This window comes from Eschscholzia californica, unplaced genomic scaffold (genome assembly GCF_041429995.1).
Source record: "Eschscholzia californica isolate CP2 unplaced genomic scaffold, dmEscCali1.0.p SCAF_4, whole genome shotgun sequence".
Lineage (NCBI taxonomy): Eukaryota > Viridiplantae > Streptophyta > Magnoliopsida > Ranunculales > Papaveraceae > Eschscholzia > Eschscholzia californica.
The window spans coordinates 48,983,561-48,998,780 of record NW_028238461.1 but is presented as its reverse complement, the minus strand read 5'-3'; the positions used below and the strand labels follow the sequence as shown (position 1 = coordinate 48,998,780).

The window sequence follows — 15,220 nt, the reverse complement described above, 5'->3', positions numbered from 1 at the left end:
CTCTAAATGCAAGACCTCAAGAAGAAAAGTGAATCTACTAAAAAAATTTTATAAAAAAGTAAAGTAAATAGAATAGTGAACCAATTAAACAAAGCAATGCTGAGAGTACTACAGTCATTCGTTCGAGATTCAAAACAACTTAAGGAAACAACATATGCACAGTAAGGGGGGTTAAGAAGACACAAATTCGTTGGCCCGTTAAGATATTCGTAGTTGGAATTATTATTTGTGATGCCTCAATGCACTGACAATAGCAATATATACTTACAATTCTGCTAACATATATAGTTCAGTATATCTAATGAAACTACTAGGTAAGCATTATGAAGGTGATGAGTGTTTAATAAGTTACCTTGTGAGCACGAAGAACGTCTCCTTTAGTAGACTAAAATTCGATAAGGGTCTTCCCCATAGCACTATCTAATTTAAGATTGGGGAAACACTACTTTTGTGTAGTACAATTTTTTCTAGGACATATACCAACTTAGAAGTAGTCGTGCTAGTTAACACCATGTATTTAGGTTTGATATGCTTGTATACGAGTCCAGAAAGATGCTTTTAGAAGAGAGCCTTTCTCGACCTCCTACCTCTAAAAAAAGGGTAACACTACTTTCCCTCAACTTATGAACCAATTTGAAATAAGAAATTTATATAATATGCACAATTACACTAGCCTAGCAGAACGGGTCGCACGGATATGCCCATCCTGGGGGCTCGGGTACCCATGGGCCTTACCAGGTCCCAAGTTCTTGGATCATCCTACAGTACCGAATCGTATATGTACTCTATTTATGCCCCCTAAATTCACGAGCATACAATACGCATGCGGTGCAAGATAGCCTCACTCCAGATTATATCCAAGAGCTTGGGATTACGGTAAGGTTGGTTCTGTAAGGTGGATACTTCAGCAAGTTAGAGATGGATTTTGTCTGTTCTTTGAACTGGATAAATGATTTGCATCTTTGCTTATACAATCACTGTTGATACACGATCAAATTTCAGAGGAGTATAGGCTCCCGGGATGTTGAAATGTACCATATGGCTCGTAGACATTGTTAACGAAGAAAAACATCCTATAATGTGGAATACAATTTTCGTACCTTTGCTTCCGCTACGAAGCTGAACATACTCTTCATGCTTTCAAATGAAGGGACAATTGATCCAAATATGGTATAATCTTTGTTTTTATTCTGAAATTTAGTCAATAGGACATCATTGTAAATCTTGGTAGCATGATTACCTGACAGGAGTACGAAATTAAGTCACTAAAGAACATTATTTAGGACTGTCGTCGACTTTGACTTTCGGCTACCTCATTAATTTTGATAAAAAGTTACTTACTAACAATGTGGTAAAGCTATTCCAGGAGTATGAATTTATGAAAACACATCACTTTTATTCAAATTCTTTTCTTACAAGTATTACGTTACATGAGAAGGAACGCAAACATAAGTTAAAAAGCAAGGCAAATAAAGTACCAAATTACATGAAACGAAATGCAAACATAAGTTAAAAGGGAAGGGCAAAAAAAAGTTCGTAGATAGAGTGAAGTAGATTTCTCTACTAGGGTGGCGTCAAAGAGCATTTAGATTGTTAAGGGAAGAAAGACTTTCGGAGAAAGTAGTAGCAAAGTTACGAGGGCATAGTTGTGGAACTGAGGAGGGGATTCCACTTACATCAACCTCTGTCCAAGTATCCTTCTTCCAGTTGTAACAATAAATAGACAGACATTTCTCCGTCTCCAGACCCCATATAGATGATGTTACGAGAATCTTGTCTTCTGATCCTATGAAAGGATGAAACTTGACACTATGACCCTTCCCGTTACAGAAAGGCAATTTGATACAACTTACAAGAACTAGAAGACGTTCCATTGATCTTATCATCCTTGTCTTTGTAATCATCATTTTCGTATATATACATATTGAACATACAATTGTTCAGTTTAACTATCATAGCTAAATTCCCATCCACTTCAAATAACGAAGCAATATTTTTGAAATTTAAATGTTTGTCGAGAATCCGAGGTGATCAAAGATGAAATCAGGAATTGTGATTGTTCTAAACTTCTCATTTCCTACATCAAATGCCACCAAGTATACAGAACGGTAACCACTTCTCGACGCCCAAAGATCAAGAGAATCATCCCCACCATCACCACCACCACCACCACACCACCACTACCTGATTCAATTATATATATATATACACTAAGTAAGTATTAAGAGAAAATTTAGTAATACTATAAAACCCTTGATTTTAATTAATTAGGAGAATACCATAATCATCATCATTCAGTCACTCACCTTCTATGAACCAACCAACCACCGGAGTTGCCCACCGAAGACGACAACTTTAGTCTTTAGAGAGAGATATTTTCTAACGGCTGAGATTAAAAACTAATGGCCCCTAAAAATGACTTGTGTATAATAGGCGCGTGGCGCAAACTAGCATTATGCCTTGCTTTCAGTCTGAAGCGGATGACGAAATAAGGAAGAGGAAAAGAAGAGCGCCAACCAAACTGCCAACTTTCTTCTCTCCTTTTTCCCTCACAAAAATGTGGGAGTTTTGGTCAAATTTCCCATGATTCATTTGATATCCAAGAGCTAGAGAGAGAAGCTAGAGATGCTGGTAGAGAGTATTCTTTTTCCTTAAATCGTGAATTAACCATTGGTACTAAATTATCTTTTCTTCTTCTGGTTATCATGTCTTTAGTTTTACTTACCGTTTTTGTAGATAGACCATTGATAAATTATGCGAAGATGAAATTAACCATTATGGGCCTATACGTGTAATATACAAAATCTAATGCACCTATTGAATTGGATGCTAGTACATACAATTATCCAACTATTGGACACCGTACAACAGTATTTTCGGAAAAGGGTCATCCGACATTACAACTGATGATGTAGCGGTGGGTAATAGTATAAGTCTATAAGATTGAAATATATTTTGTCTTTGCTAAATGTACCATTAATAATTTGCAAGAATATTAAGCTGCACCTAGAAAATAAATCACTCAAGAGATGCAACATGATGCACTCTTGCAAGAATGTTAAGCTGACAGTGAATAAATGCATCTTGATTTTCCATTTCGCAGATATCAACTTCTTACAAGAATTACAATTGTGGAAGGCCAATGTTGGTAAATCAGCATTGTTCAATTGGCTCGTGGGGGTATCTTCTGTTCTCATTGTATTGGTTAAATTATTCAAAAAGAAAACTGTAACAAAAAATAGATTAAAGAGACCGGTCGTACCATTATGCTACTCAAGCATGCGGAGAAAAAGAAAAGAAGCAAAACCTCATTTATTTTTTTAGTTAAAGCTACAAACACAGAATCGCGCAAGCTAGCTTTATACATTCTTAGCCATGATTATATGCAATGTAAGACATATGGGAGAAAATTACTACAAATATATCTAGGGTTCTTTAGACACTGACCCCAAGCTATTTACCGATATTAGGCTACGAATACGTTCTCATTGATGGAAAAAGGAAGAAGGTATTTGTACTAGATCGTCCGGTGCACTCTCGAATACTTGAGGTGACACGCGTGCAGGATGGCCTGCTCTCACCAATATCATTCTAAAATAACGACACAGAAAACAATTTCAGACCTACACCTTGACGGTAGTGTATCAGAAGTTAGAACTGAATAAAGAGGCTGGAATCCAGTGGATATGTCTTAAGAATGACATCGAGAAAGACTAAACATGTAATTGAATTCTATGAGTGTAGTTAAGTCGATACAGAAAGAACTAAACCCATAAATTGGTGATGCATCGAGTAGGCTCGGCCCCTGTGTGGATAGTTTTGGCAAGTGCACTTTCTTTTGACAAAAAGCAGAGCAGCTTCCCTTTTCTATAAGTAATACAGTATGATTTCTCATTTTTGTTATTATGAAGAAATAAAACTAATCAAAACTACTATCCAAACGACAATGAAAATTTACAGCTTTTAAGTTAAAATGTCTGACTAGCTAACTTTAAGGTATATAGACTCATGAATTATTAAGGCCATCATGCTTATTAGCAACAAGTCGCTCAACAATGTTGTCAACGGCAATATTAGAAGCAGCACATACCCTTGAATACTTGAGATTATCTATGCATACGTAAATAATTTGTACCAGGATAGTAAATTGTAGGACTAATCACCTCTTATGATCCTGGGTATGTAAGACATTTAGAATGACTAGAAGACCATTGAGATAGAAACATTAAATAATAGAAAGGAAGTAGGATATCACCCACTCTTCTTTTTTTTTCCATGCTTAGTGTCTTAGACTATGTCAAAAATCTACCGTTATGAGTTATGACCCTGGGGAGATCGGACTCTTCAAGAAGTAGCGCAGTAAGCTAGGCAAAGTATAGATAATCTTCTGCATTTGTTTTGAGTGAAATAGAGAACTATCTTAATTTTTCTCTAAAAGCATATAGAAAATCTACAGTATAAAGAAAGATGAGAAAGGTGAACTTTTTAGAAACCGGAGAGTGGTCAAGATTGGAGATAAATGGGGTGAACGAGACATCCTTCTTCGACATTGTTGGTGGCTTCATTCCAAATAATGCAGGAACTAGGTCAGCAGCAGGTCCCTTGTGCCACACCTTTGCACCATTGTTTTAAAGCATTCTTCATCCTAAGGTAATTAACTTCTAGAATCTGAAGTAAATTCCTGAGGCCAGAAAAAGGAACTTGAATATATTAAAATTTGATTACAAAGAATGCACCTCATTTGCAACTATTTCCAGACGACGAGGAGTGTGCAAACCCTCTTCAGGGATGTCGACAAAAGCAACAGTAATTGAAGAATCCTGCTCAAAGTGGAAAGGTGAAGTGAGAGCAATGAGAGAAGTTCGTCAATGCTGAAAAAAAAACAATGTACTTTGATAATCTGTCCCGTTTTCCTACCTTTAGACGGTAAACAACACCCTGCCCAAGATTAAGGGACCTTGTTCCAGCCATGTCAAGTTTTACGTTACAAACCACCAAATCACGATTCCGCAACTACAAAAACGAGATAGCATAAACCACTCGATATCACTTAAGAAAAAGAATGGAACTCTAAATGCAAGACCTCGAGAAGAAAAGTGAATCTACTAAAAAAAAAATTATAAAAAAGTAAAGTAAATAAAATAGTGAACCAATTAAACAAAGCAATGGTGAGAATACTATAGTCATTCGTTCGAGATTCAAAACAAATTAAGGAAACAACATATACTGTAAGGGGGTTAAGAAGACACAAATTCGTTGGCCCGTTAAGATATACATAGTTGGAATTACTATTTGTGATGCCTCAATGCACTGACAATAGCTATATATACTTCCAACTCTGCTAACATACATAGTTCAGTATATCTAATAAAACTACTTGGTAAGCATTATAAAGGTGATGAGTGTTTAATAAGATACCTTGGAGCAAGAAGAACATCTTCTTTAATAGGCTGAAACTCGATAAGGGTCTTCCCCATTAGCACTATCTAATTTTAAGATTGGAGAAAAGGTAACAAACTATTAGAAGATAAAATAAATAAAATGGTTATTTTGATTGATTTAATCAAAATGTAAATAGTAAAAGAATAAGAAACAAAACTAAGTAGAGAAAGAAAGAGACCTGAACATCTACGCACTTGAGATTTGTAATTTCTAAACCCTTTCTGCCACAACACTGACTTGTGCACGTGCTTCTTATTTCTTGTCTACGGGGGCTAATTCACATAATGGAAAAACCTTTGCACCTTTGGCCCAATTCTCTTCATTTAAATTGTCAAGTGGCTTGTAGCCTTTTAGGTGAAGTTTCATTAGCTTTAGACACAATTCATGTCATCAAACTAGGGCAAATAATTACCAAATTATTTAGGACCGTCGTTGGCTTTGACTTTCGGCTCCCTCATCAATTTTGATAAAAATGAAGAATTTACTTACTAACAATGTGGTAAAGCTATTCCAGGAGTATGAAAACAGATCACTTTTATTCAAAATCTTTACTTACTATTATTAAGTTACATGAGAAGGAACTCAAACATAAGTTAAAAGGGAAGGCAAATAAAGTACCGAGTTACATGAAACGAAATGCAAACATAAGTTAAAAAGGAAGGCAAAAAAAGTTTCTAGATAGAGTGAAGTTGATTTCTCTGCTAGGGTGGCGTCAAAGAGCATTCAGATTGTTAAGGGAATAAAGACTTTCGGAGAAAGTAGTAGCAAAGCTACGAGGGCATAGTTGTGGAACTGAGGAGGGGATATCACTTGCATCAACCTCTGTCCAGGTATCCTTCTTCCAATTGTAACAATAAATAAACAGACATTTCTCCGTCTCCAGACCCCATATAGATGATGTTACGAGAATCTTGTCTTCTGATCCTATGAAAGTATGAAACTTGACACTATGACCCTGCCCGTTGCAGAAAGGCAATTTGATACAACTTACTTCATTCCATCTTCCGCTCTTAAGACAAGAACTAGAAGACGTTTCATTGATCTTATCATCCTTGTCCTTGTAATCATCATTTTCGTATACATACATGTTGAACATACAATTGTTCAGTTTAACTATCATAGCTAAATTCCCATCCACTTCAAATAACGAAGCAATATCTTTGAAATAACGTTTGTCGAGAATCCGAGGGTGATCAAGGATGAAATCAGGAATTGTGATTGTTCTAAACTTCTCATTTCCTACATCAAATGCCACCAAGTATACAGGACGGTAACCACTTCTCGACGCCCAAATATCAAGAGAACTATTGGACCAGTAAATAACACCATTCACATAAACATAATCATAATTCAATCGTTTTGGTGGAACCTCTTTGATCCTTCTCCATCTATTATTACATTGGTGCCCAATGGTCAAAACCCCACAGACAGGAAAAGAATCCGAGTTGTGAAAATTTGACGATATGGTCAAGACACATACCAATTTGTGTTCATTAGTTGCAGGATCAAAACCAAATGCATAAAGGTTTGGAAAAGTGACACATTCTTCTCCCACGAGTATCGAGGATAATTGAAACCAAGGTGATACTTCTCCAGTACTGATATTGCGTATACGAACAACATTTTCTCCGTCGGACTGAATGAGACAGATTAAGCCTTTTACAGGTTTTGAAATGACATTGTAAGATGACGAGTCAACCTCCCTTACTGTGTCAACCACTAGTTTCAGTTTTGTATTGTCTTCTTCAAACAAGAGGTCAGCTGTAATGTGGAACTCCTTAAATGGCCAATTCTCGAAGTATAAGGTACCTCGTAACCTTTCTAGGGTTTGTTCTTGTGCCTGTGTGCGTGGTAGAGGAACGACGATTAATAGACGAGAGGGGAGGCGTGTTCTGGAACGGGTGAGATGTAAATCAATGAATTGTTGATCTTTTTGGATTAAGTAACACCATCTTTTACACACACTCTTGAAACGAGTAAGGGACTTCACTGGAAGTTTGTTTAATATCTCAAATACTAACCAATCATCATCATTATATCTACTACTAATAGGATTACTAATATGAGTAGTAGTAGTAATACCTTGTCCTCTGGAAGTAGTAGTAGTAATACCTTGTCCTCTGGAAGTATTCTTTAGGCTGCCATTCCCATTATATCTACTACTACTAACCTTCTTCTTCTTGTTTGGCCGCCTCCCATGTTTAGATTTCTTTCTTTTAATGATGGGGAGATTAAAAGCAACACCACCAGCTCTCATCCTAGTAATGAACCATCTTCTAGAAATCATCCCCACCATCACCACCACCACCACCACCACCACCACCACCTGATTCAATTATATATATACGTTAAATAAGTATTGAGAGAAAATTTAGTAAAACTATAAAACCCTAGATTTGATTAATTAGGGGAATAGCATAATCATCATCAGTCACTCATCTTCTAGAACCAACCACCGAAGTTGCCCACCGAAGACCAACAACTTTAGAGAGCCTATATTTAGGGGTTTTACTAGCCAGGAAATTGGGCTGGAGACCCAATTTTTTGTTTTTTTTTTGTCAAAAAGACAAGTTATCTTTTTTTCCTTCTAGGCACCATGAAAAGTTTGGAAATAGGCTTGAAGGACAATTCTAAAAATCCCTTAATTTTGTATACCTGAATTGACCTTTGTATAAAGGAAAATTTTAGAAACACCCTCAGATTTTCCAAAAACCCTCACATTTTATATAATCTTACTTCTTAGTTACTTATTTTGTTAGGGTTTGATTTTGCGAAGCTTTGCAAACTAGTTTGCAAACTGATTTGCAAACTGGTTTGCACTACTTTGCAAATTGGTTTGCAATCTGGTTTGCCTTGCAGAGCTTTGCAAACTGATTTGCAAACTGATTTGCAAACTGATTTGCAAACTGGTTTGCAATCTGGTTTGCCTTGCAAAGCTTTGCAAACTGATTTGAAAACTGGTTTGCACTAGTTTGCAATCTGGTTTGCCTTGCAAACTAGTTTGCACTGCTTTGCAAATTGGTTTGCAAACTGCTTTGCAAATTGGTTTGCAAACTGGTTTGCAAACTAGTTTGCAATAAGGTCAGTTTTGTCTTTTCCCTATATTAGATAATTTACAATGGGTCGCATGGATATGCCCATCCTGGGGGCTCGGGTACCCATGGGCCTTACCAGGTCCCAAGTTCTTGGATCATCCTACAGTACCGAATCGTATATGTACTCTATTTATGCCCCCTAAATTCACGAGCATACAATACGCATGCGGTGCAAGATAGCCTCACTCCAGATTATATCCAAGAGCTTGGGATTACGGTAAGGTTGGTTCTGTAAGGTGGATACTTCAGCAAGTTAGAGATGGATTTTATCTGTTCTTTGAGCTGGATAAGTGATTTGCATCTTTGCTTGCTCTGCTTATACAATCACTTTTGATACACGATCAAATTTCAGATGAGTATAGGCTCCCGAGATGATTGAAATGTACGATATGGAGCGTAGACATTGTCTACGAAGAAAGACATCCTATGATGTGGAATACAATTTTCGTACCTTTGCTTCCGCTACGAAGCTGAGCGTACTCTTGATGCTTTCAGATGAAGGGACAATTGATCCAAATATTGTATAATCTTTGTTTTTATTCTGTCAATAGGACATCATTGTAAATTTTAGTAGCATGACTACCTGACACGAGTACTAAATTAAGTCAATAAAGAAAATTATTTAGGACTGTCGTCCGCTTTGACTTTCGGCTCCCTCATCAATTTTGATAGAAATGAACAATTTACTTACTAACAATGTGGTAAAGCTATTCCAGGAGTATGAATTTATGAAAACAGATCACTTTTATTCAAATTCTTTTCTTACAAGTATTACGTTGCACGAGAAGGAACGCAAACATAAGTTAAAAAGGAAGGCAAATAAAGTACCAAATTACATGAAACGAAATGCAAACATAAGTTAAAAAGGAAGGGCAAAAAAAAGTTCCTAGTGAAGTTGATTTCTCTGCTATAGCGGCCTCAAAGAGCACTCAGATTGTTAATGGACGAAAGACTTTCGGAGAAAGTAGTAGCAAAGCTACGAGGGCATAGTTGTGGAACTGAGGATGGGATTCCACCTACATCAACCTCTGTCCAAGTATCCTTCTTCCAATTGTAACAATAAATAGACAAACATTTCTCCGTCTCCAGACCCCATATAGATGATGTTACGAGAATCTTGTCTTCTGATCCTATGAAAGTATGAAACTTGACACTAGGACACTTCCCGTTATAGAAAGGCAATTTGAAACAACTTACTTCATTCCATCCTCCGCTCTTAAGAGAAGAAGTAGTAGACGTTCCATTGATCTTATCATCCTTGTCCTTGTAATCATCATTTTCGTATATATACATGTTGAACATACAATTGTTCACTTTAACTACCATAGCTAAGTTCCCATCCACATCAAATAACTGAGCAATATCTTTGAAGTTCAAATATTTTTCGAGAACCCGAGGGTGATTAAGGATGAAATCAGGAATTGTGATTGTTCTAAACTTCTCATTTCCTACATCAAATGCCACCAAGTATACAGGACGGTAACCACTTCTCGACGCCCAAAGATCAAGAGAAAGATTGGACCAGTAAATAACACCATTCACATAAACATAATCATCATTCAATCGATTTGGTGGAACCTCTTTGATCCTTCTCCATCTATTATCACACTGGCGCCCAGTGGTCAAAACGCCACAGACAGGAGAAGAGACAGGAGAAGAATCAGAATCAACCCAATTTGACGATATGGTCAAGACACATACCAATTTGTGTTCATTAGTTGCAGGATCAAAACCAAATGCATAAAGGTTTGGAAAAGTGACACGTTCTTCTCCCACGAGTATCGAGGATAATTGAAACCAAGGTGATACTTCTCCAGTACTGATATTGCGTATACGAACAACATTATTTCTGTATGACTGAATGAGGCAGATTAAGCCGTTTACAGGTTTTGAAATGACATTGTAAGATGACGAGTCAACCTCCCAAACTGTGTCAACCACTAGTTTCAGTTTTGTATTGTCTTCTTCAAACAAGAGGTCAGCTGTAATGTGGAACTCCTTAAATGGCCAATTCTCGAAGAATAAGGTACCTCGTACCCTTTTTCGGGCTTGTTCTTGTGCCTGTGTGCGTGGTAGAGGAACGACGATTAATAGACGAGAGGGGAGGCGTGTTCTGGAACGGGTGAGATGCAAATCAATGAATTGTTGATCTTTTTGGATTAAGTAACACCATCTTTTACACACACTCTTGAAACGAGTAAGGGACTTCACTGGAAGTCTATTTAGTATCTCAAACACTAACCAATCATCATCATCATTACAACTACTAAAAGGAGGATAATTTGGTGGTGATGTTATAGTATTAGTAGTAGTAATACCTTGTCCTCTGTTAGTATTCTTTAGGCCGTCATCCCCATTATAACTACTAGTACTAACCTTCTTCTTAGTCTTCTTGTTTGGCCGCTTCCCATGTTTAGATTTCTTTCTTTTAATGATGGGGAGATTAAAAGTGTGACGCCCCGTGTTCCGAGACACGGTTTGCCCGGCAGTTTATAAAAGAAACTAAGTCTCAGTCTCGCTTAAACAGAGTTTCTAAAATAAACCAAAGCCAACACACTTATCTCTGTTATCAAACAAATAAAATGAAGCAGCGGAAATCTAATAAGAAATCATAGTTTTTGAAAACGAACTAAAAGTCAAAAAGACGAGACTAAATTTCGGCAGAGTTTCCTCTGTAAATTGAGTCTATAAAACCTGTAAAACCTGCCAAACCATACATATATACATGCACATAAACTCATATCACGACAAAACAAACTACAAACCCCAAACATCTCGCACCTACTATATACTACAGTGATACATATATATTCTTTGTTCTGATAATATACATAACTTCAAAATATACAAAAACAAATCGATCTCACATCACCAGTTGCTCACAAGCAAGATTAGATCGATCTGGAACTATAGTACCTGAACAAAAACAAATGAAGGAGTGAGATAACTCGAAAGTTAGCTCAGTAGGATACCTAGACATCCTACCCGCACCACACATCAACCTTTTAATAAAACAATAGTTTAGGTGATACAATAGTACAAATAGATATTATGCACATCAAGCAAGGCAATACAGCAAGATAATTCTTCTAGCTTACCAAGATCATGACTGAATACGCCCTCAGTCGGGGTCACCTACTATTCGGCTAGGAAGAACCGTTAGGCCTTTGTTAGTACGTAGGCAGGCGGCGCCTTATCGAACAGTTGACTACTGCAGTGTACACATGGATCCACGTAATACCCCGGTAAGAGCTTCCGTAACTCTCCCTTCGTCATCATCGCCCATCGGGCTGGCTTGTGATCTCAATACGCATCGAATAGTAAATCTCACCCAAACAATGATACGCTTAGAATATGTCATGACTTACCCAGACGACTATAAGAGTATCGTCGTGAAGTAGAGCCATATACCCACGGCGATACAATTATCTCGTCTTGAGGCGCGTCCTACCTCCGGCCAGATCTGACGCTCCCTCGCAAGGTAACTCATTAACCATTCGAAGAATACCCAAACATATGCATGAACATTTAATAATATTAAATGATCTGAGTGACTCCCAAAGCTACAAGAACAGAGCTCTCCTAACAGGTAACATCCACCAAAGGAGAAGAGCGTTCTCGCATCTCAAGGTAGGGTAAACCCTGTTTAAAGTCAAGCTTTTACAAGTTTCCACTTTTAGGGATTAAGTATTTTCTTATTACGAAAACTCGGGTAAGCACCCTATTTCATTTCGATGAAAATGTTGTAAGTATCAATCACATATCATACATAATTCAAACCACAAACACCAGTGGCTTAGCAGAATAAATAAACAAACATGGCACTGGTCAGTCCCCTAATCACTCCAAGGGTCGGAATACCCCAACTCCCAATCTCTCTCGGACCCCATTCTGGGTAAACTGGAATGGTCGTTACCAAACGGCTGCGCATGCACCGAGTGTAACCCTTGACATGAATTCATGGCTAATCCATAACAGAAAAATAAACAAGGGGACCAACCAATGCCCGGCGTCAAACAATCATTACACGTAACACAGTCCAGGCGATTCCGCCACCATGTTATACACGCAGCTCAAGCGATTCCGCCACCACGTGTTTACAATTCACACAAAACGATCACACAGATCAAGCGATTCCGCCTCCATGTGATTATTTTTCAGAAAAACCAATTTGTTTTGAAAAGAAATACATCCATAACATGTAGCACACCACCACATTCATATCATACCATATCATATCATAAATTGAACTAGAGAACCATAAAGAGAAGAAAATGACTATATATATAATGGTGAAACGGGGAATACCCGTGCTCCAAGTAAGATTCATAGGATCCTACCTCAGATGTAGTACACATCCGGTTCGTTGTCGTCCACCTGAGATTCGGACTCCTCGGGTCTCTCTTCTACGTAGTATTCGCTTCCTGCTGAAAGTACAAGGAACAAGACGGTCAATTGACAGTCAGAAAACTGTCTGAGGAGATCTTGCAAACTAAGAAGACAATATATCTGAAGAACCCATAAACGATATAACATTCATTACTTAGCTTGCGTCCTAAACCATTGGACGATTCCATAAAGTCTATTATGTGATTCCGAGGTCACAAGAGTCACCTTCACTCTGACAACACGAATATCTTATTCACACCCTTAATATACAAATCCAACCTATATTAGGTTCCGTTATAAACCAAACTATTCCGAAGTTGTTCCTTGTAACGAAATCGACTATACCGAGTACTTTCGACCATTTAAAAACTTTCGTTGTCATACTCAATTAAGTTGAATCATATATCGCTTAAAGTATATTTATGCCCTTAACATGTTCTATCGGTTCTCTTTGCTAAAATCCGAATGAACCGTATCCAAAATGCATAAACACACAAAGTAGTCTTAATTGCGCACTGCGCACTCAAACAAACAATACTCTTTAGTCCTTAATCCGATTCAACTGATTCTTAAGTTTTCGGAAATTTAACTTCACTCCTAGCGTTTCATTCTCAGGTGTCTTCTCCTAATTACGACTAAAACATACCGGAAAAACGTAAAAGATACGCAGCAGTGCATCAGTTTTACTGCTCGTATGCTGCATACTCTAACCATCATATCATCCTCATCCGAACTCCGAATAATCATTATAATATGTTTCTGGAATCGGAACGAGACGAGCTATAATATCTATGAAGACTCGAAATTCTTCCGAAGCCTTTAGGACTGTCTAAACACCCAAAAACAGTAGCAGTTTTGTTCTTAAACCTACTGTTTTTCATCAAGTCTTGACCTATTCATCCACTTGATTCTTCATACATAACTTCATAACTCTTTAAGTTAACTAACATCATAGAATCACACATAAAGGTACAACAACCCTTAAAGAGTCATTATAAAACCATAGAGATCAAAATTCCTTACCTTGATTCCAATAAAATCGATTTCAATAGCTTTCTCTTGATTATTCTCTTCCAATTCCTCCTCAATTCACCAAGTTCTTCAAGTAGTAAAGAAAACTTCCATTAGAACTCAATTAATCAATCATAGAGAGAGAAAATTAAGTTTCCATCAAAAACCTAAACAAAAAAAGCTGAAGAACAACACTTACTTCTTGATTGAACTCAAAATTTCTCTTTAAAATTCACCCAAACTCTCAATCTTAATCAATTTCTTCCCTTGAGCTTAAGCCCTAATTTCAGTCGGTTTGAAAGAGAGAAAGAAAATCTGATTTTTTGGTTTCTCTCTTATCCAATCGAATTTACAGTTTAGTCCCTCAATTTCTATAAACTTGCAAAGCAGCCCCTAAATATTTCCTGGTCGCAGAAAACATCCTAAATTCTGCACCAGTTGTTTATTTAGTCCTTGTCCTAACTTTCTCTAAACTTCAAATGGCCCCTCGTCTAACCTTAGTCTTATATTTTCTGAATCGAAAGCACGGGACGTTACAAAAAGCAACACCACCAGCTCTCATCCTAGTAATGAACCATCTTCTAGAAATCATCCCCACCATCACCACCACCACCACCACCACCACCTGATTCAATTATATATATACGTTAAATAAGTATTGAGAGAAAATTTAGTAAAACTATAAAACCCTAGATTTGATTAATTAGGGGAATAGCATAATCATCATCAGTCACTCATCTTCTAGAACCAACCACCGGAGTTGCCCACCGAAGACCACAACTTTAGAGAGCCTATATTTAGGGGTTTTACTAGCCAGGAAATTGGGCTGGAGACCCAATTTTTTGTTTTTTTTTGTCAAAAAGACAAGTTATCTTTTTTTCCTTCTAGGCACCATGAAAAGTTTGGAAATAGGCTTGAAGGACAATTCTAAAAATCCCTTAATTTTGTATACCTGAATTGACCTTTGTATAAAGGAAAATTTTAGAAACACCCTCAGATTTTCCAAAAACCCTCACATTTTATATAATCTTACTTCTTAGTTACTTATTTTGTTAGGGTTTGATTTTGCGAAGCTTTGCAAACTAGTTTGCAAACTGATTTGCAAACTGGTTTGCACTACTTTGCAAATTGGTTTGCAATCTGGTTTGCCTTGCAGAGCTTTGCAAACTGATTTGCAAACTGATTTGCAAACTGGTTTGCAATCTGGTTTGCAATCTGGTTTGCCTTGCAAAGCTTTGCAAACTGATTTGCAAACTGGTTTGCACTAGTTTGCAATCTGGTTT

At 37.2% G+C, this 15,220-nt stretch overlaps 1 long non-coding RNA gene across 2 annotated transcripts; it reads right to left on the bottom strand.

The window, feature by feature from the left end:
* Nucleotides 1-11,192: 11,192 nt before the first annotated feature.
* Nucleotides 11,193-14,243, bottom strand: LOC147545585 (uncharacterized). Of its 2 annotated transcripts, none has more exons than XR_015223947.1 (4): nucleotides 14,137-14,243; nucleotides 13,950-14,025; nucleotides 12,878-12,964; nucleotides 11,193-11,453 (listed from the first exon to the last, which is right to left on the bottom strand). It is a non-coding gene; the product is annotated as an uncharacterized LOC147545585 (long non-coding RNA). The 2 variants fall into 2 exon arrangements; XR_015223948.1 differs by having other exon boundaries at nucleotides 11,636-12,964; nucleotides 14,137-14,239.
* Between the last annotated feature and the right edge of the window lie 977 nt (nucleotides 14,244-15,220).